The sequence below is a fragment of the Meles meles genome, chromosome 5 (assembly GCF_922984935.1).
Source record: "Meles meles chromosome 5, mMelMel3.1 paternal haplotype, whole genome shotgun sequence".
In the NCBI taxonomy this organism is placed as follows: Eukaryota; Metazoa; Chordata; class Mammalia; order Carnivora; family Mustelidae; genus Meles; species Meles meles.
The window spans coordinates 105,837,617-105,859,604 of record NC_060070.1 but is presented as its reverse complement, the minus strand read 5'-3'; the positions used below and the strand labels follow the sequence as shown (position 1 = coordinate 105,859,604).

General features: G+C 37.9%; 1 pseudogene; it reads left to right on the top strand.

The window, feature by feature from the left end:
- Nucleotides 1-503: 503 nt before the first annotated feature.
- LOC123942185 overlaps nucleotides 504-21,988 on the top strand; it is a 42,583-nt pseudogene continuing 21,098 nt past the window's right edge.

Sequence of the window (21,988 nt, the reverse complement as noted above, 5' to 3'; positions counted from 1 at the left end):
CCACGTGACAGTCTCAAAGGTCCCCACGGCAGCACTCAAGACGGGCAAGGTGGGCGCCGCGCAAGGACCAGAGGCCAGTGTGGCCGCCGTACCACGCACACAGAGAAAGGCAGGTTTGTGTACTCACTTGCAACTTCCCTCCCGGCAAGGAGCCGGTGGCCGGGAAAGCTTCCCACGCGGTCTGGCTGGGCCTCGGGGAACCGTGCTCGAGAAGAGCTGTCGCCGTCGTCGCCCCGCGTTGTCCTGTGGGACCTGAAGAGAAGCCCTGGTGACCGGTGTCGCCGCTGGCAGCACCTGGCCTGCTTCGTGTAGCTCCGCCTGGAGGCGGAAGCCCGCGGTCCTGAAGGCCCAGCCGGAGCCCATAACGCTGCTGCCGCCCTCCCGCTGCACTGCCCCTAGTGCCGGTGAGCACCGCGTGGGGGAGGTGGGGCGCTACCTAGTCCCACCGAGCTCCGCGGCTGTGTGGGCCCCGGATGAGAGGGAGGAGGGGTGAGAGAAGGAATATGGTGGCCCGCAAGAGGCAGGACAGCCCAGGGAGTTCACTTCTCTGGAAGTCACCTGGTCCATCCAAAATTGTTGCTATTTCGGGTGATTTCATCTTGAAGATACGTGTGAGACGATGCTAGACGGGAAGTTTTAAAACTTTAGAAGGCTATGTAATTGCTTAACGTAAGAGAGCAATAATTAGAAATTAAATGAAAATATACAAAATGCATCATGTCTGGAAAAGTCATGGAAGACGTTCTCATCATGCTAATGGATAGATGCATGTATTAAAATCATCAGCTCAAGGATACCCATTCTGTGTCTAACAAAATTAATCCTGTAGGACTAAGTTGGCCTCAAGGGGTTATATATCATGTTCATATAATGAACAAAACACGAGTCCGAATCATGACTGAAAATTAAAACTAAGAGGAAAGTAGAATAGAAATGTCATTGTAGTACATATCAATCTTGTCTCCTGATCCAAAAGTTTGTTGGATTTAAACGATTCAGTCATTTTATCCAGAGATGATGAGGACAATAACAGGACTAACATAAAAGAAAACATATCTCATGAACTAGATGTTCTTCCCAAGTACCATCCTCTGGAAAAGTAGAAGCAACACTAAATAAAAATACCTATGGAATAGACCATGAAGTAAGAAACACTGCAGCAGATTCAGAGTTAAACACAGTTACATGACCAAGAAAAGCAAGAATAAAATTACCAGTTTGATAATCCTATTGCCAACGCACCTTTAAAATGTCTTAAGTGATATCTCAGGAAATTTTAGTTGACCTTATATCTTTAAACTAAAAATTCATTTTAAAGTATCATTTTAAATTGTGTAAGTATACCAAAAGGAACACTCTTCTGCTTGTAAATAGAGCCTGTAATTTTTTTGTTGAGGTCTTATCAAGATACAACTAGAAGAACTGGAAAATGATCCTTTAGCTAGTACTCTAAATGCCTCTGGCTGGAGGGGCCTACGAGGCTCAGTCGACTGGCTCCTCCACATAGGCTCCTCCCGCTCTCGGCTCAAAGGGAGCCTGCTTCTGCCTCTTCTCCCTGCTAGTGCTCACTCTCTCTCACTATCTTTCTTTCTCTCAAATAAATAAAATCTTTAAAAAAAAAACCTCTGGCCTAACTAAATGTGAATGGTATAATGCCAGAAAGCTAGGATAGTGTTTCTACAGATGGTATAGCAGTTTATCCAAGGCTAAAAATAAGCCTACAAAGAATATGGATAGAGTTTGGAATAACTGCAAAGGAATAACTTAACAATTCTGGAAGAACAATATATTATTTTAACTTTTCAAGCTGGCCTTGATCCTCTACAAATATGATATTTGAAATGATTATTACTAACATTGATATACCAAATAATGTTTCTAATTTTTCTGTGAAAATTTCCTTTCAAGAAGCCAAGAGCAGATGTACTGCCTGTGAAAGCAACATCAAAGGAAGGTGTATATAAAAAGAAAACAAAATTTTAAATGTGTTCTTTCAATCTAAAGTAAAACTTTGAAATAAACCAGAGTTGTGTTTTGATGGGGAAGAAATTAGAGCGACATCAGTTCCACTGAACCACCAAAAAAAAAAAAAAAAAAAGGCAGTACATTAAGTACCTCCAACTAAAGGATGCTGTTTACTAATGAGGACCTGAACTACCTTATCATTAAAAAAAAAAAATTTCTTACGTGTAAGAATCTCTTAATGAAATTGTCACAGATTTTTGTTTGAAGTAAGTTAATTTTCTACTAAACTTATCAAGTCTTTATCTTTCTATCATATTTTATGTATTTACTTTCTGGTGTCAAACTGTCCTGGTTTTGAATTCTAACACTCATTTATTGTATGATATTGAGTATAGTTAATCTGTCTCCCCCTCTGTTTCCTCATTTTTAAAATGGGAATAATAATATCTCTATAGGGACGCCTAGGTGGCTCAATTGGTTAAGCATCTGCCTTCAGCTCAGGTCATGATCCCAGGGTTCTGGGATTAAGTACTGTGTCAGGCTCCTTGCTCAGTAAGAAATCTGCTTCTCCCTCTGCCTGCCCCTCCCCCTAATTATGCTGCAATCTCTCTCTCCCTCTCTCTATCTCTCTCTCTGAGAAATAAATAAATAAAATCTTTGAAAAGAAAAACAATAATATCTCTATAAAAGAGTTGTTTTGGGAATTAAATGAGATAATATATATCAAGCCCTAGGAATAGTGGCTCCTATATATGAAGTGTTCAATAAATTCGGCTGGCATTTATCATGTTAGGGTTACAGTGTTTTCAGCTTTTTTAAAAATTGCTACTACTTAGATCAGGTAATAATTTGGTGAGCAAGTACAAAAGTATGATTTCATTCATTTGTTTCAATAAATATTCTAAGTACTTCCCACAAAAATTGTCACCATTACTATCATCATCCTATATTTCTTATTTTATGTGAGGGTATGGTTTTCTCTAATCCAAAACAGCTATCAACACATTGTGTTACAAATTACTGAGAATCAGAACTCTGTCCCTCTTCTCTGCACAAAAGCAACTGTTACCTGATTAATCAACAGATGATTACTAATAACCCCAGGTCTTATGTTATATATTTTTATTTTTTATCTTTTTAAGAAACTGTTTCTTTTCCATCAACCTTATTTCCATTTTCTTTGCCTTTCTAGAAGAGCAACTTAAGACCACTCAGTGGTTGTTCCTATCTAGTCAGTGGCCTGAGCATTGGGAGCTGCAGACCAGTCTTCAGTGGCAAGCTGAGTACTCCAGTCTTCAGTGGGAACCACTTAATAGGCACAGAGGGCACCTGTCCTTCATACCAGTCTGTGACCTCGGGTTGAGTAGCAATGAACCCAAGCTCAAGCAGTCCATTCACCTTGATAATATTTAAAGCACAATTAAACATAAACATGAATAACTGGGAGATATATCTATTTCATTTTGTCTATAATCAAGTCTTGCCCACAAATTGAAGGTCAATTAATTCTTGTCTACAATGTCAAAACTGCGAACAATCTTATATTATGAAGACAAGTTTCTACAAGGGAGAGAGTGTAAGTCAATAACAGAATAGCTACGCTTAAATCTTGCCTGTTTTTTAGGAGGAACATTAACATAAGAAATCAAACTTGCAATTCACCAAGAAGGACATGGTCTATATTGTCAAAGGTATTTATTACCTATAAGTGGGTCTGTAATTTTTCCCCTCTGAAAAACAAAAGCATCGATTATATTTAGATAAAATCTGACACTAATAAACAAAGAAATTGACAAGGATTGGAACACACCACCTTAAGTCTTTGAATAATTCAAAAGACATAAAACTTTCCATAAATAACTTAAATCCTAAAATCGACTATAGACTATGAGGAGGCATAGGGAAACAGTTCAGTACAAAATACAAGGCGGATAAACTTCCTTTATAAAGCTGACAAATACAAACATGTCACAAATCCACCAATCCTCTGCCTCACTTCTCAAAATTCTACCTCAGGCAACCATATTTCAAAATCCATTTTTTTAAGATTTTATTTATTTATTTGACAGAGAGAAGGAGAGAGATAAGGCAGAGAAAGGGGGGGGAAGCAGGCTCCCTGCTGAGTAGAGAGCCCGATGCGGGGCTCAATCCCAGGACCCTGAGATCTTGACCTGAGCCTAAGGCAGAGGCTTAACCCACTGAGCAACCCAGGCACCCCCAAATCCATTCTTATTGCTCAGTTTGATGGACCTTTCCACGTAGTTTCATTTTACCAGATTTTTTACAGGGTTTTAGGGTTTGAATTTGATAAAATCACAAGTGGATGCTTCTGATTTTTGTTTCACATGTCAGTCACTAACTCGTTTGTTTTTTGTGGTTTTACTTTGTTTTCTATTGCTTTTGTTTTATTTGCTACCTAAAAGTCTTTGTCAAAGCAAAAAGGTGATTTCCACATTTCTAGGATACCACATGTATCAAAACATTTTTTAACTTATCAAACTTGACAGGATATACGAAATTTCTCCTTAAGCTACAATCATGGACTGTGATAACAACAGGTAACCAATATATGTTAAAGCCTCTTTGTTCCTCTTAGTTTTCCCTGCCCTCTAATCTCATTAATCTAACCATGGGTGTGCTCGCTTCAGCAGCACATATACTAACCATGGGTAATAGTGATTCTGGTTTGTTTGTTTGTTTGTTTCCTCAGATGGAAATAAAGCATATTGTCTTTTAATATTTAGTCCAAAGCATCCATCCTAAGAGGATATAAGCAGAGATAGTTTAACATTAAATTATCTATATTGCTGGTTTTCAGGGAGGAAATGTGGCTAAAGTCTCCATTAATGTTCCTGCATCTTCCTGTAAGGGGTAAGGCCCGTAGAGATAAGACCCACTGCAATCACTCTAGGAAATGCCTCCTTTAGTTTCACATCAGTCTTGGTAATCAGTGACCAGTCACGATGAATTCAGAAAGGTGTGCAAAATAAATAATCATCAAGAAGACAATCAGCATGTGCCAGAAATACAGAATATACTTTGATTGTAGTGATAAATGTTAAGAAAAATCTCTGTCATATGAACCAAGGCTCTCAACAGCAAACCCAATCCTAATCTCAGCCAACCTTTCTACCTGTCAGCACAAACAATGAAAAATCCAAAACTAAATATGGAGAACTGAATTTCAAACTTCTCTTACAGTTGTATGATATAAAAACTCAAGTAATATTACTACATAGTGTCATGTCTTTCATGACCTCAACTGGCCACATTCTATAAGATAGGACAGATGATGGATCTCATAAAGAATAACCAGGGAGTTTAAAATCTGTCAAATTCATTGCCCCAGGTACAGAATTTTGTCCCAGATCTTAAAAGCTAAACTCATCCAGTTCAAGGTAGAAGGAATAATTCCTGTGTACTAGATGATGTTAATGAAAGAGACAAATTAGGAACTTTATCAAGGGATAATTCCTGCGTACTAGATGATGTTAATGAAAGAGACAAATTAGGAACTTTATCAAGAACTCTCACCATGAAGACAAGAAATAAAGGGTAATTGATTAAAAAATATATTATTTAATAATAAGATGCAAAAAGAAAATAGGTAAAAGAACTTTTTTAAAAGGTGAGAAATGAACTGAATTCTCAATTAGGATTAAATATTAAGAGTTAAAAATACTGAGACAGACATGAGATTTGAGACGTAAAGTCTATGCCAATAGAATAAAAAAGGAGTGCAAAAGAGATAATGGATTTTTTAAAATGTTAATGTAGAAATAGAAAATGTAAAAATATGTAGGATTCAAGTTTAGAAACAATTAAGCACTAAAAGAGAGAAGTAAGTAATAGTAAAACTATAAAAGTAGAATGGGAAATATATTTGAAACAATGAAAATACTATGTTTGAGAATTAGAAAAAATGTAAGACAAAAAATAAAAATACACAATTAAAAGCAGAAATAAAACATTTGCAGTCTAATAATAACCAACATTTCTCAAGTGTTTTCAGTTTATTACTATTCTTCTTGATCTGGGCTGTGGCATAAATTAAAATTTCTATTTCTTTGTGTATATACTATAATCTCAACTTTATGAATGCTCCTCCTGAGTAACCTTTTGGCTTTTAACCATGATTGTCTCCTTTCTAAAATGCGGATGGCAATTGTACCTCCTCAAAAGGCTCTCGTAAAACTTAAATGAGTTAATTCCTATAAAAACCTTAGAACAGTGGGCATCCCAGATTCAAGGAGAGGAGTTCATAGATTCTGTCTCAGTAGGGGAGTGGCAACATCACATTGTAAAAGAGCAGGTGAGGTGGGAGGTGTTGCCACGGTCTTTTGAAACACAATCTGCCACAGGAAAAATACAATAAAAACATATAACAATGATTACCAGAGCAAGTGGGTGAACACAGTGCATGAGATGGAATAAGAGGAAGATGGAATATGTAACTTCACATAGTTAAAAAAATTTTTTTTGGAATCAATTAAAAAAACTATTTTAAGGAAGCCATACTTTCTTTGAAACATGAAACAAATAATGATTAAATGGGCAAATTTTTCCTTGGGACCATTGACTACATTTATGTTCCTTAAACTCCATATCAGAGAACATCAGTTACAGAGAACATCTCACTCCACTTCCAGGCTTATGTTTCCCAACAAAACAACTGAAATTCCACCAAGACATCCTTGCAGGGTTAGGCCATTCTTCTGGAATCACACCACAATTCAAACATTAAGATCACTGTGTGTGATCACACATACACTCATCCTAATATACCTAGTACGCTTCTTATAAGTTGTAAGTTGAGGTGAGAAATTAGAATCTCCTAATCATCTTTATAAGATGTCATTCATATTTTTATAAATAATGTCATATATGTTATTTTAAAAATATTATTAAAATGTCTGATGCTTAAATATATTAAAAAACAAATACATGTCACTGTATGATATTAACATCTGGGAAGATTGATGCCTACCTGCCCTTCGCTCAGACAAAACTTTAAGAAGATCCCGTTTTAAATTTAAAGATCTCCTAACACATGGTTCTTGATTCAACTACGTAAAACTCAAGGCAGTAAGTCTAGCCTCCGTCCGCCCCCAAAATATATGAAACAAAACCTCAAATATAAAACCACAACATCTCTCATATTCTTTTGGGTGACAGAGTAGCTGAGGCATGCTATCACTCCCAGGACAGTACTAGCCTCTATTTTCCTATGAAGCTCCTTAATCCTACTCATTTCAAAAACCAAGGCCCCAGGGAGCCTGGGCAGAGCTGATGAGAGCCTTCTAGGACCCATCTTTGTCTCCTCAAATCCTGCTTCCTGAGGACCTCTGCTAATCCCAGTGCATGGTTAGATCATAGGGGTTGTTTTGATAGCTGGATTTCTGGGCTACTTTTTCAGCCAAAGATCCGCTCAATAACTTCCCAAAGATGCTGTGGGGTAAGGTAAGCAAGTAGAAAAATCAGGTTGAAATAAGCAGCTGTTACATAACAGAGTATATCACATAGGATCCATCTCCAGAAAAGTCAGTTGGCAATGAAAGCCCACTCCGGCTCCTTTAGTAAGATCTAATGATACCCGTGTGCATTCCTGACTCAAGTGACATCACCTTATCCTGATTTCAGAGCATAATGAATTATAGTCATTAAACACTAATATAAACCTTGCAAGTTGGTGCAGCCACTTTGGAAAACAGTGTGGAGATTCCTCAAAAAATTAAAAATAGAGCTTCCCTATGACCTTGTAATTGCACTACTGGATATTTACCCCAAAGATACAGATGTAATGAAAAGAAGAGCCATATGTACCTCAATATTCATAGCAGCAATGGCCACAATCACTAAGCTGTGGAAAGAGCCAAGATGCCCCTCAACAGACAAATGGATAAAGAAGTTATGGTCCGTATATACAATGGAGTATTATGCCTCCATCAGAAAGGATGAATACCCAACTTTTGTATCAACATGGACAGGACTGGAGGAGATTATGCTGAGTGAAATAAGAAGAGAAAGTCGATTGTCACACGGTTTCACTTACTTGTGGAGCACAAGGAATAACACAGAGGACACTGGGAGAAGGAGAGGAGAAGTGAGATGGGGGAAATCGGAGGGGGAGACAAACCATGAGAGACTGTGGACCCTGAGAAACAGACTGAGGGTTTTGGAGAGGAATGGGGTGGGGGATTGGGTGAGCCTGGTGGTGGGTATTATGGAGGGCACGTATTGCATGGAGCACTGGGTGTGGTGCATAAACAATGAATCTTGGAACACTGAAAAAATAAAATTAAATTTAAAAAAATATACATATATATATACACACCTTACAGTTAAAGTAACCTCCAAAACTATATACCATGTCAATTAGCATACTGAGGAAAGGTTTTTTGGTTTGTTTTTGTTTTTTGTAGTTCATTAATGGTACTTTCTCAACATAGATGAGAGGAAAAGTCATTAATATATGCAAAACGTGACCATTTAGTAAGGAAAATGATGTGTGGTCTAGGAAATTCCATGCTTTCCTTTGTGGTCACATCTACCACTGAGCAGCCAACCCTTCTATAGTATCTATCTTTTCAAATATTTTCCTTTAAAAGAAATCTCATTATGTCCAATACCTAGGCCAAATCAACCAGTGCAGTGAATAATAATTTTCCTATATTTTCTGAGAGGTGCATTTCACCATGACAAATACTGCATCTGGTGTTCAGTTACAGCAACTGGAAATGTAACAATTTTTACACCATCTCCCAAACTAATCAGAATGCTTAATGGCTTTTTAGATACACGTGGATGTAAGATCATGAAGTCCCAATAAGCTCGTACAGTAATTTTCCCCTTTTTCTTTCTTCCTTTCTTTCTTCTCTTAAAAAGAAAAAGTCTCAGAATCAAAGCCAAAGCAATCCCTTCAAAGTGTTCTAGAAAAAGAGCCACATTATTACTCATTTGTCAGTCTAAATTATATGCCTCTATCATCCTCCCCACCTTGAAAACAGACTCTTTAATAAACACAAGAGGGAGAAATAAATAGGTTAACCAGGAGAAAGGTCATGCCTTGTCTGTTGTAATACAGTCTGATCACCCAAAGTGATTGATTTCTTAAAAGAATCCATATGTGTGACTCTTATAGACATCCTGCCATCCTACAACCATCTACAAGTAGCTTGCACTTCTAAGGTTATTCAGACTGCTTGAATCCCTGTGATTCTCTTAGGAAATCCAAGATGTTAAGTAGTTCCACGTTTTTTGTGGAGTGAAGTTTTCAGTCCTTTTTTTCCACTCAGGAAAAAAAGAAAAAAGAAAAGCTAAGAAAATGGAAGTATTAAATAAGAATGATTTAACAAAGCTATGTATTTTTGCAAATCAATACTTTTACCTCCACCCTTAAGGTAAAATCAAGGAAAACCAATTTCATTATTATAATCAATCTATTTCTATTTCTATTTCTCTCTCTCTCTCTGAAAAAAAAACAATGTAGTAATGAAAATTGAATACACTTGGCCCTTGACCCAGGCAAAACAGAGCTAATTCAAAGGAAACACTGATTATTTTTGACTGCTTTGTATTAAAACAAACACACAAACAAACAAAAAACCATTCTATGACTTCTCCTCCATTCTTGTCTGGTACAGTTTTTCTTCGCTTCCACGTAGATGGATTCTTTCTCCTCTTTTCCAGGAAACACCGTTATATAGGATTCCTAACACTCTCCTAAAATCAGTGAAAGTAATAAGCATTGGGTTCCTACCACAGCAGCTGTCTGATTTACATTCTTCCTCAAATAAAACAATATAAGAAAAATAAACCAGAATCAGAGAAAAGTAAAAAATTCACTCACACTATGCTAATTGTTTCCCATCTATTTTGTTCTGATCTTTTTCAAACAGCCACTCTTCACTACCATTGTTACTAACACAACTCCTGTGATTATTTATCACGGAAAAACTAAAATTTAGTCCAGTGAAATTAACCTTAGTTTTCCCTAATCATCTAAGCTCTCTCTTTATGTAACTCAGTCTCTGTTTTTATGACTCCAACAAATCTTCCATGTCCCATTCATCCCTCCCCTCCTCCTCTTCAAGATGGCATCAGGTGAATAGGGAGGGGTGTGACATACAAGGCATTAGAGGTTGGGAAAGAGAGCCAGAATTTCACTACTCAGGTAAATATTTAATCATACATATTTTTTTTCTTTGGTGTGAGGGAAAATTTTTTCTTTTTTGTTGGCTCTAATCACTGAAACCCTTGAACTCACCCATTTGCCTCCAGTCATATAGTATAGAATGCTATGTCTCTAGACTCTACCTCTAAGTACCTGCACAGCTCTGCCCAGAGACACAGATGTTTCCAGATCCCTTTAGCAAACAGCTATCTGAAACTGAGATATCGAACAAACCCAATATGATCAAAGCATAACTTTTTAAAAATCCTTCTTTCTTAAACATTTTTTAGATTAAGAAAATCTTCACCCTGCCCTTAAGACTCTTTGACACTTAGAAGTAATTCTTCAGTCATTACAACTCACAAACTTTCTAATTTGATAAATTAAGCTATTCTAGATGATAATCAAAACTCAAAACATGACTTTAACTAGCACCTCCTCTCCTCCCCCTTGCTGGGGCCTGAGCTGCCCACTTGCAGTGGGAAAGGAGGGCTGTGGTCCTCCTCCTTCTGTGCTTAATACTACTCCTCTTCTTCCACGAGCTTAGGAAGGAAAATTTAGAACTCTCCAAGGTTGGGTCCAAAGGAAGAAATTATTAAGGGCAATGGTAGATCCCATTGTTTCTGGCGAGGAGGTCTTCAGGAAAAGGGGAGCTCACATGCTCCTTAGAGATAGCCTTCGCTGAGAACTTCCACTTCTATCCCTTTGACCAATGTCCTTCCTGGGCCCTCAACTTTCACAGTGTCTCGTTCAATTTGGACTCTCACTACTAAAATACCCTTAATCCTCCCAACTCTGGGCAAGATCTTGTTCCAAATGGGCTACCAGGGGAAACATATATGCTTTGTCCCAACAAGCTCTAGGAGAGCTGGCCAGTTCTCACACTGCCACCTTTACCTTGCTGTCATAGACAGGCACAGTTCTTTACAAAAGCCAAGTGCTGGGAATGCATTTCAAACTCTGAGTGGTCCCATTAAAGCCCCTCTCAAACTGAGCCTTAAGTGAAGGAGATAGAAACACCTCCCCCTTCACAGACACATGCATGCATGCACACATACACACATCCCTTTCCCCCTCAACAATCTCTTCATATACACTTCCTCTACCTTTTCCTAGTCTTGATGTAGATGAGGAGTTCTGGATGAGAGGCTATGAGATGTAAAATTTGGTATTTTCCATTTCTTTTATAAATTTGGTATATGGTAATCTAGAAACTCATTTTAGAATTTTATATAATTTCTATTTGTGTGAGTCCCAAAACCTGAATTGTGCTTCCTTTTATACATCTAACTATTGTTCCTTTGACTTATGTCATCCCCCATGTGTTATGGCATTGAATAAAAGCTAATTTTCTCCTAAATTCTTGTAGTCTTCCTAATAAATTCAGAGAAGCTGGCTATACACTTGCATATTCCTGGGCTGCTTCCCATACTATTTGGTTGAACCGAAGTAAAGCTCCTCCACATCAAAGTTTAGAGAAGAAAAGGGAGGAAATCAGACATCCTGTTAACTGACTTTCCCATTTCCCTGTCTTCCTGTCCATGATCCACCACGATCAGAAGAGGGGCGGTGCTTTCCTCTAGGGTCTGTGGCTGTCTTCTCATACCCTTTCATTAAGACTTCCAGGCATTTTTACCTGGGAACAAAGCCATAGTATTTCTGCCAGGAATATTGTAATAAGCAGCATACCTATTGAAGCAAATGTTCTCTAGTACATGTATTGACACTAAGATTGCCTGAAATTTTGCCCTTATAAAATCATGAAGCTTTTTTTTTCTTCCCTTTCTAATTGCTAAAGTAAGAAATAAGACAACCTCTATAGTTAAATCCAAATGTGGCTTATTACCAGAATCACATGGGGAGAGCTTTAAAATACTGATTCCTGGGGCACCTGGGTGGCCCAGTAGGTTAAGACTCTGCCTTCAGCTCAGGTCACAATCTCAGGGTCCTGGGATCAAGCCCCGCATCAGGCTCTTTGCTCGGTAGGGAACCTCTCCGCGTACTTGTGATCTCTCTGTCTGTCAAGTAAATAAAATCCTTAAATAAATAAATAAATAAAATACTGATTCCTGTCCTCCCACCTCTCACCAACAGATCACTGGGACAGAATTTCTAAGGCTGGGGTTGGGGATCTTATCTCCCACCACCCATGATTCTGAGAGTTAACCATGCTTGACAACTACTATTTTCTTGTAAAACTGAAGTCTCTATAGGGGTTATAAACTACTCTACAGAGAAGAAATATTAGGTATACACAATGAGAATCCTCCGTAAGACTTTCAATTTTAATCTCCTCCATATTTCCAGCAATTTCCAGAATATGAGGATTCACGGACATTTCTAAAGTTTTGCTACTGATCAGTAATCAACATAAGCCTATTAATTAAACCTTAATTTTTGGAAAGCCTAACACATACTACTCTATAGTAGTTTACACAGTACTTTCATAATAATAATGGGAATTGATTTTGGGGTGAAATTTTTTTATTGCCTTACTTTCATCTGTAGGAAGGTCATAGCAAACATTAATAGATTTTGATATACATTTTCTAAAATGCTAAAGGAACAAAAGCTGTCCAAGGGATGTATAATATGTGAATGGAATACACCCAACATTTTTAATGCCTAAGCCTCACAACTAAGTCAGAAAGAAGAGGATGTTATTATCAAGAAGCTTTTGAGGATAAGAGTCTTCATTGTACCTATTCCAAAATACACTTGCTGCTTTTACACAATGACACAAAAAGAGACTTAGGATAAAAATTTAAAAGATCCTATCTTAAGAAGTTACACCTCCTCGTGCTAGCCTCTTTTGAACAAATAAGCTTGAATAGTTCAGATACAACTCAAAAATTCCTAAATCATAATCTGAAGATGGTTTTAACATCAATTGTTCCTGCAAATAACAATAGGGGGAACTTTTGTTGTCTCTATATATAGTCACTGTTTCTACTATGGCTTATGCTTCAAAATTTAAAAGGCAAATAAAAAATATTTAGAGGGAAAAAATAGAGAAAACAGACTGTATCATGTTTACTCTCAGATTAAGGGAAGCTACTGTTACCTTTCCCAGAGTTAAATATATTATACACTGGAGTTTTAAGAAACTACTTACAAGGAAATTAATTCTAATTCTATAGTTATGTGGAATAGTGATTTCCCAACTTATGTGAGAAACAAGTCCCTTTAGCAATCTAAAATCAAGGGGAAGTAATCAGAGGTTTTGTTTTAGGTGTTCTCCCCAAAATAACACTTTTAATCTCTTTTATGCCCGTTTTTCTTGCAAGTCTTTTGAGATCAATTACATTAATAAATGTTTCAGCTCTCCAACAATCTCAGAGCATTTGTAGCTGGATCTTCATAAGAACCATCTTGTAGCTCACAAGCTCAGTTCTGGAATATTTTATTTTATCTGGACACAGTAGATCTCTCAGAGACTGATAGCATTTCTCATAGATGTTACCTAATGGTTTTAACACTATGCCTCAGCAAATGCATATTTGAGTTAACCTGTACTTTAAACAGTTTAATTGGAACTTAATTGCTGAACTTCTCTTCCCTAAAAAGTTGTCCTTAATGGAATTCATACAGCAGTGGAGTTAAATGAGGTGATTCTAAATATTTTTCAGGAGTCATAGCTACTTTATTGAGGACCTACTGGGATTTTTTGACTATGACATTTGCCTTTACATCCATTACCATAAAATAAAGTAAATAGATAGATAGCTTTTTTAGGTTATCAATTCCACCACATTATCAAAATGGTCTTCAAGATGGTATTCCCTACTCCTACCAGGGGGTACACAGGCAATCCATGTGAGTTGAGAAGAAAATATTAACATTTCTATTTATTTTTTCATAAAAAAAAGAAAATTAAGCTTTATCAATTTTCTAGCACTTAATATTCAGAAAAACATTCACTTTCTCATCCATCCATGTATCAAATAGTTTGTCACAAATAGGAGAGATAAGGTACCTCGAAGGAAAAGAGTTGTTTCCCAATGTCGAGAGATTAAAAATAGGGTCACACCTGTATGCTTACCTATAGTGTAGTGGACAGAGTACACTTGAACTGTGATTATCTATGTAGATTTATCGATTTTTTTTTCTAGTTTTAAAAAAGAACTCTTAAAAACTAGACAGTAGTTTAAAAATACTCCTGCTGGGGTGCCTCTGTGGCTCAGTCAGTTAAATGGCTGCCTTTGGCTCGGGTCATGATCCCAGGGTCCTGCGATCGAGCCTACATTGGGCTCCCTGCTTGGTGGGAAGCCTGCTTCTCCTTCCCCTCTGCTGCTTCCCCTGCTTGTGCTCTCACACTCTCTCTCTCACACAAAATTTAAAAAAAAAAAAAATTCATTTTAAAGATAAAATTTTTTAAAAACTAAAAAAGATAGACCAAAAGTAAAAATACTTCTACAAAGACCACAGCTTGAATACAATACTAACAATGTAAACATGGGTGAACAATAAATGGCAAAGTGGATACTGTTCCTTACATGAGTTTTTCATTATAGAATGCAAACAAATAATTATAATCTGGCTGCCAAAAAGAAATTGAATTTATCACAAATGGTATTTAAAATATGGATTTACATTTACTATGATTAGCAATTGCCCCATTTTAACTCTCTGTAGTGCCATAAACTATCAACAAATTATACCATCATTGATTGACAAGATATTTTAAATAATTTATTTATTTATGCTTAGCTTACTTTGTATTTCTGTGTACATTTTTTAATGCACATAATATAGTGGTAAAATGGTGAATGTACTTAATATATGAGCAAGTAAATATATATAAAGATATTCGGGGAATGTATTCTAGAAATATTTTACCAACAAATGTATTACTAAAATAGTTTACAGACCAGTGACCTACAAAATGGCAGGAAGATACAGTAGAAAATATCAAGTAACCCATAAATAAGGGTTATATATATAAATATATATTTTTATATGTTATATATATATTTTATATATATATATATATATACCCATAAATAAGGTATATATATATATAGAGAGAGAGAGAGAGAGAGTTGGGATATATTTTCCTGTTTTTATACTTATTCTAAATACAAGTGTGCTTTATGTTTTAGGAAGACATGACAAGCTAAAAATAGTAAGTCCCACACTGAAGATTTGACTTAGAAAGAGCTTAAAATTCCTAAATATCCCTTTTATCTTCCTTTCTTCACCATATATTTTCATTGCCCAATTCAAACTAAATAAAGAATCACTCCTGAGATGTTTAAAAAAAAAAAGAAAAAGGCAAAAAAAAAACCAGCAACTTGAGCTGCAATTCACTTTGGTTCTCCTCTGTTTCTGGTTTAAGGAAAGCCACACTTAATCCCAGATTGAAATATGCCCTGAGGAACTATGGAAGTATTAGCAGGAAACTATCGCTGGGCTAATTTTATAGGCTATGCTTGAAATTCAGGCCCAGCCGCGGATGCCTTCTGTAGAGTGAAGGAGTTGTCACTAACATCAGCACTTCCCAGGAAGGCTGAGATCATGGCTGCCATCACCTGAGAGCAGCAGAAGAAAAAAAGACAGTAGAGCTAAAAGAAAAATAAGAATCTTGGAACAATGAAAAAAAACAAAATTAAGATGCTAAAAAAAAAAAAGAACTTAAAGATCAAGGACTTTGACTCTAGAAATAACAAAAACTCCTTGCAATTATAATAAAATCCAAAACAAGACACCTATGAGCCACTTACCACCCAATCAAATGTCTCATTCTTTTATAGAAGTTAAAATATCTCAGTGAGTTGACCTTTTCACTTTACTACGAGTTTCCCTAAGGGTAAGTCTTTGGTAGAAATAATGTGATTGAGGGTTCCTACTCCAAGGGTGGCAAAAACATAACTTTCCCTTGCATATGAAAGCTGCCTTTTCTTGTCTCCTATAATTTTAAAAGGTATTTTAAAAATGTTCCTGAGATCAGACTTTATGTGCAACATGTCACAAGAGAGTGAATATTTATGATTAAATTGCTCTTCTAAAATGTATCATAAAATCAGGTTTATAGTAAATGTTCTTCAGACCATTAGCTACCATAATTCTCTAGTCCTTTTCTTAGCTGTTTTATTAATAGTGTACAATCCTCATTACTACTAACTGTTACTTGTTAAACACAGAGCCATCTGCTATAAGCCAGATTCTCCTCTTGCTCCCTGTTTTACAAAATACTTACAATAAATAGCTTCAAGACTCAGTCTAGGATCCTTGAGGACCCTCCCTCCTAGGAGCAAAGGAAAGAGGCTCAACCATCTCTTCGGGACTTTTTGATTACTAGAGCCTAGTAAGCCTCAAAACTCACCTCGGAGTTGTAATTCATTTGGGGGGAAATGTTTTTAATGAACTAATCTCCTCGTAACTTGCTGTGCAGAAGAGAAAAAAATAAAAAGGAAATTGACATTCAGAAAGGACAGAGAAAGATTGGAGGAGGAAAACCCAGAAACAAAAGAGAGGCCGTTTCCTTCATGCATTATTACTTTTGAGGTCAGCGTCACCTTACAAAGTCCAGTTAGTAAAACTGACAGCAGTGGGTTTGTTTTACTTTCAGGCTCAGTTGTGTGCTATCAAGAGTAAATGGTGGCACCTTCTAGAGGTCTCTGACAATCCCAGAGGAAATCTTCCTGCTTCCTCACCGAAGCCCAGAGGGGGAGGCTCATGGCAGTTCAGCTGAACCAGATTGCTTACGTGATGAGGATGGACAGCAGGAGGAGCGCGAAGCGATTCTGCACAGTGGATGGCGAATAATCAAACAGAAGACAGATAGCAGGAACTTCAAGGACTCAAGGGACACCATCTGAAGCAAAGTGACATTGATATCAACATCCGGGAAATGATAGAGGCAGATAAATTGCTCCGGCAAGAAAAAAAGAGATAGGATGACCCAGTTTAAGCAAAAAGTAATTTGCTAATCGCAAGGTAAAGAAATAACACAATAGGCTCCTCTCTCATTCACACGCAGCAGGTAGGGCCGTTACCCAGATAAAGCAATAGACAGGAAAGGAGCTACACTCAAATGTACCTGGTGCTCAAACCACAGAGGGCTTCTTTGGAACAAGAGCTCACCCCAAAGAAAAATTGGCAGCCAGTGCCACCTGCAGAGGAAAGATATATCTTCTGCAGGCACCAGCTCTCCAAAGCTGACAGGCTGATATATTCTGCTGAATAAATCGAAAAACTTTCAAGTGGTCTAAAAAAGGTAGTCTGAAGTAGACGGCACTGCAGGGATCCAATCAAGTTAAGAATGTCAGGAGCCTGTGGCAACATCCACACAAGGAGAAAAGGCCCCCAAACTCTGAGTTAAGTGCAAATGAGAAAATATCATGGTGTGTTTTGCTTCTTTGTGTGAGTATATTTTGGAATTTTTTTTCCAATGGTTGTATGTTGTGATTTTTTTAAAGATTCAAAATTGAAAATTGTTTTCATATATAGAGAAAAGCAGACACAAAATACTTATTCACGATGCACATATCAGGTGCATTACTTTTTCCTGAATTTTTTCTTCAGCTTTTTGACTCCACCTGGAACTGACTTTCCTTTCCTCCAGGCTCTGGCCAAGCCCCGCCTCCTTGGTAAATCTTTCCCGAATGAATCTTGCATTGATCGCTCTTCTCCCTCAACTCGTAATTTGCTTATTGCTTGAACCATTCAATGCAGAGCTTAATTAAATACTGTCTTACCTTCTAATTGCTTCCTCTGGGTAAATGTCACCTCCCCAGTAAAACTACAAGATCTCTGAAAGCAGGGTTATGTCCAACACATATATTCTATTCCCTCAGCCAAGCCAGACATCCAGACTGAGGTTTTGTCTTCTATCGTCTAATTCGAGGAGTGTGAGGAAGGCCTCCTTACTCAAAAATATCTCCCTCCTCCTGGGTTTATTTTCTTTGAGCCAAAGTATTCATTCCTCACCCTGAGGTTCCTAGGATGATTTATACATTACACTGTTCCATAATGAAATGCGACGGTAACCCTTGGGACTCCCAAGACCTGGATTTTACTCCCAACTCAGTCACTTCATGATGCAATCTTGGCAAGATATGTATATCTTCAGTGGTTTGTTCATCTACAAAATGCGGAAATAACATTCTACTCATGACTGTATGACAACTAAAAGAAAAGATACATGTGACATTTAGTCCGTAGTACCTGCTTAGTAAGCATTAGCTTTGTTAGCAATAACAAACTGAGAGATAAATCCTGGACAGTCTGAGATTTAACCCTAACTGCAGTCTGACAACTGATCCTGCTGGTTCCATGCTACCAGAGGTCACTACACCGCTGAGTCAGAGACAATGGACTTTGCTGATCACAAAGCAGCAAGAAGCCTAAGCATTCTGTTCACATCGCTTCTACTCACCCCTCAAGTTCCACGAGCTTTGGGTCATCATCCAGAAACTCTGAGCCTAGGAAACCCAAATCTCTTATAACGGGCTGCAAACGAACCTACCGACCTTTGCTCTGGAGGAGGAATATTATCCTTTCTATAATCAGTCTTCAGGCCTACCCTCTGCTCCGGAGGGAAACACTATCTTCCAAGGCAGTTTGTTGTACAAACATCCCTAAAAAAATACAAGCCAGGACCAAGGCTGTCAGTGCCATCGTTCTCAGTGTGTACAGGAAACAAGCAATCCATGCAGAACGGTCTCCCAACAAAAGTTACCCCTACTAGCAAGGACCTCACAATCTGTAGGAAGAGACAGAGAAGTACATTTAAATACTGAAGGAGAGGGAAAGAGGTACTATTCAGAAAACCACTGGGTACAATGAATGCATACAATAAACAAAATACCATTTGGCTTTACAGAACTGTGGAGCCATGTATCAACTAACATGAAAAATGTTTCTGATACATTGTTTATTAAAGAAAGTGGATCTGAAAGATAAGCATATAATCTCCTCCCATTAACATTTTCAGGTAAATCATTATATGGTATAGTGTCAGTGCTCAACAAGTACATTTATTTATATAAAACATTAAATTCATAACACATGATATTTATAAATACAGGTATCCCCCACTTTTCAAAAGTTCGCATCACACCCTTTCACTTTTTAGGAAAACCCTGCATTAGTACCTTTTTTCACTAGCTAAAAGTGTTCCTTTTGCAGAGTGCCACTAGAGACAGCGTTCACCGGCACCCCGAAGGGCAGAGTGGCGCCAAGCTCCTCCCCCAGGAACTACAGGCAGCGTCTCAGCATCAAGCCCCTTTAGCGGTTAACTGTGTCAGTGAGTCTCTGTCCTTTACCTTGATCTTGGTTGTGCATGCTAGCAAGATGGGTCCAAAGGTATCAGAAAAGCCTAATAGAGGTTAGATTTGGGGTCTGGGAACACTCAAGAATTTTTCTACATAAATTAACGGTAATTGCTTCTTCTCTTTATACCATTTAGGGTTTTGAAAGTTTTCATAAGGATGCTCTACTTTTGGATAGCAGGGGAAACTTATATTGTCCTGGAAGGATATAAGGTTGGTCACACCCTCCAACTTAAGAGCTGGGCATCAGAAGTTATCTAAAAAAAGACAGGGAATCCAGGCAGGCTTCCTAGAGGAAGTAATGATTGAGTAGACTTTTAATTAGATATAAAAAGAAGAAAATTCAGTAAAGACAGATGTGAACACACTGAAGTTGGGACGGCTTGATGTATCCATGAAATTATAACACTGCCTGTGGTTTGATGTAGCTGGTGTGAAAGACGAATATGAAAAAATAGTAGAAAGTGGGTCTAAAGATGTAGCTATGGACCAGATTAAAATAGCAACCACTAATGTGCACTAAAAGGTCAGGAGATTGAAGACAGACCTTACCTATTTCAGAGTTCTGCCTACTAGATCAGACCCCTTTCAAAAAGCCAGGTCAATGCTGTGCATGTGCAGCTGCTTGCCGAAAGGGGATTTGAACTTAGAGTCTCTCCGCTTCTCTTCATCCCTGGGCTACATTCATGTATCAAACTAGTACAGGATATCTTCACTTGGATTACCTTGGGCACCTCAGATTTGTCATGTCCAAAATGTATACATCATCCCTTCTTCCCTCATATACCCACTCCTTTTTCCGTGTTTCCTTCTCAGGGACTGACACTGCCATCCCCCTTGTACCCAACACCAAAACCCACTTCTCCCTGCATTCTCCTTACCACCATTCCCCTCTCTGCCTTCTCCCCTCTGCAGCCCAGTCAGACATATTTTCTTTCTGCTACATCCACAAACTCTTAGTTCAACCCCTTGCCATGATTCTTTGGATGCCTGTACCAGCCTCCTGCCAGCTCCCTACGATGTATGTCCTACACAGCCACCGAGATGGAAGTGTTACCATGCTCATGTTCACTGGTAACTACAAGGTAGAGTTCACGTTCCTTCTCGTGGGATATGAACTCATTCATGAGAAGGCATGTTCTGCTTCTCCAGCTTTGCCCTGCCTGCCACTCTAGAGGCACTCTGTGTTCCCACATCGTAAACTACAGAGGTTCCTCAGAAAGTACCACGTCCTTCCATTCTTCTCATCTTCTCACAGGCTATGGCCTCCACCCAGAAAATTCCGTCTCTCCTCCCAGCACCCCTAGTCCTTACCTTAGCCATCTGGAGAACTATTTGTTATCCTTCAGGATCCAGAGGCTGCTTCTCCTAGGCAGTTAAGTGCTCCTTCCTGTGCAAGTAACTAGTGTTGCATGGAGCTTGTAGCCCATTCGGTACAAATACAGCAGCTGACACACTGCTTTGATTATTTCTTTATATCTCACTTTGATATAAATATTTACTAGTTTGGGAAATCCTGGAAGGCAGGGAAAATATCTTACTCTTTGCATTTTTAATGCCCACCACATGATGGATACCTTACAAATGTTGGTTAAATGATTGGCTGGCTGGATAAATGGATAGACGGATGGTTTCTGGTTATTTGTCTATATTAGCACAACTCAAACTATTAAAAGAATTTTTCCAATAGAAGAGACATGTTGTCTTAATCTCAGCTCATCTAGGGCTAATCTCTTTTTAAATACATGCACGTGCATACACACACACACATACACAAGAAATTGCTTAAACGAAGGTCTTATAGGAAATATGCTAACTATTCACTGAAGCCAAATATATTCACTAAATGTAATAATTATTTAAAGAACATTTAGTGGGGCGCCTGGGTGGCTCAGTGGGTTAAGCTTCTGCCTTCAGCTCAGGTCATGATCCCAGCATCTTGGGATCGAGCCCCACATCGGGCTCTCTGCTCAGCAGGGAGCCTGCTTCCCCCTCTCTCTCCACCTGCCTCTCTGCCTACTTGTGATCTGTCTCTGTCAAATAAATAAATAAAATCTTTAAATAAATAAATAAATAAATAATAAAGAACATTTAGCCAAGTATGTCTATTTATTGCATGTTCACTAAAAGCCTTATTTATCTTATCTTCCTATGATGTGTGTACTGTTATTCCCACTTTATAGATAAAGGAACTGCCTATTAGAACATGTGAAGACACGTGATTAGGAAAACTAATGCAGACTGGGACATGAAACCATGAATACCTAACTTAAAGTCAATGCTTTCATCCACTGCTGGAATCAAATCATCAAAAACTTACATTGGGAAAAAACAGCATAAGGGATGTTACTTTCTCTTACATAATTATAAACAGTATCAGTATTTTCTTGTACATGTTAAAGATAGGATTTAACCAACAGCTCCACCGTGAGTACAGCTGGAAAGCAATAGCAGAACTGGTCAATATAAAAATTCATTTTATACCACACAGTTTACACTGCCCCATTTATAGTTGGTTTAAAAAAAAAAAGATGAGTTTGCCAACAATAATCTGTAATTATTTTTGCAATGAATA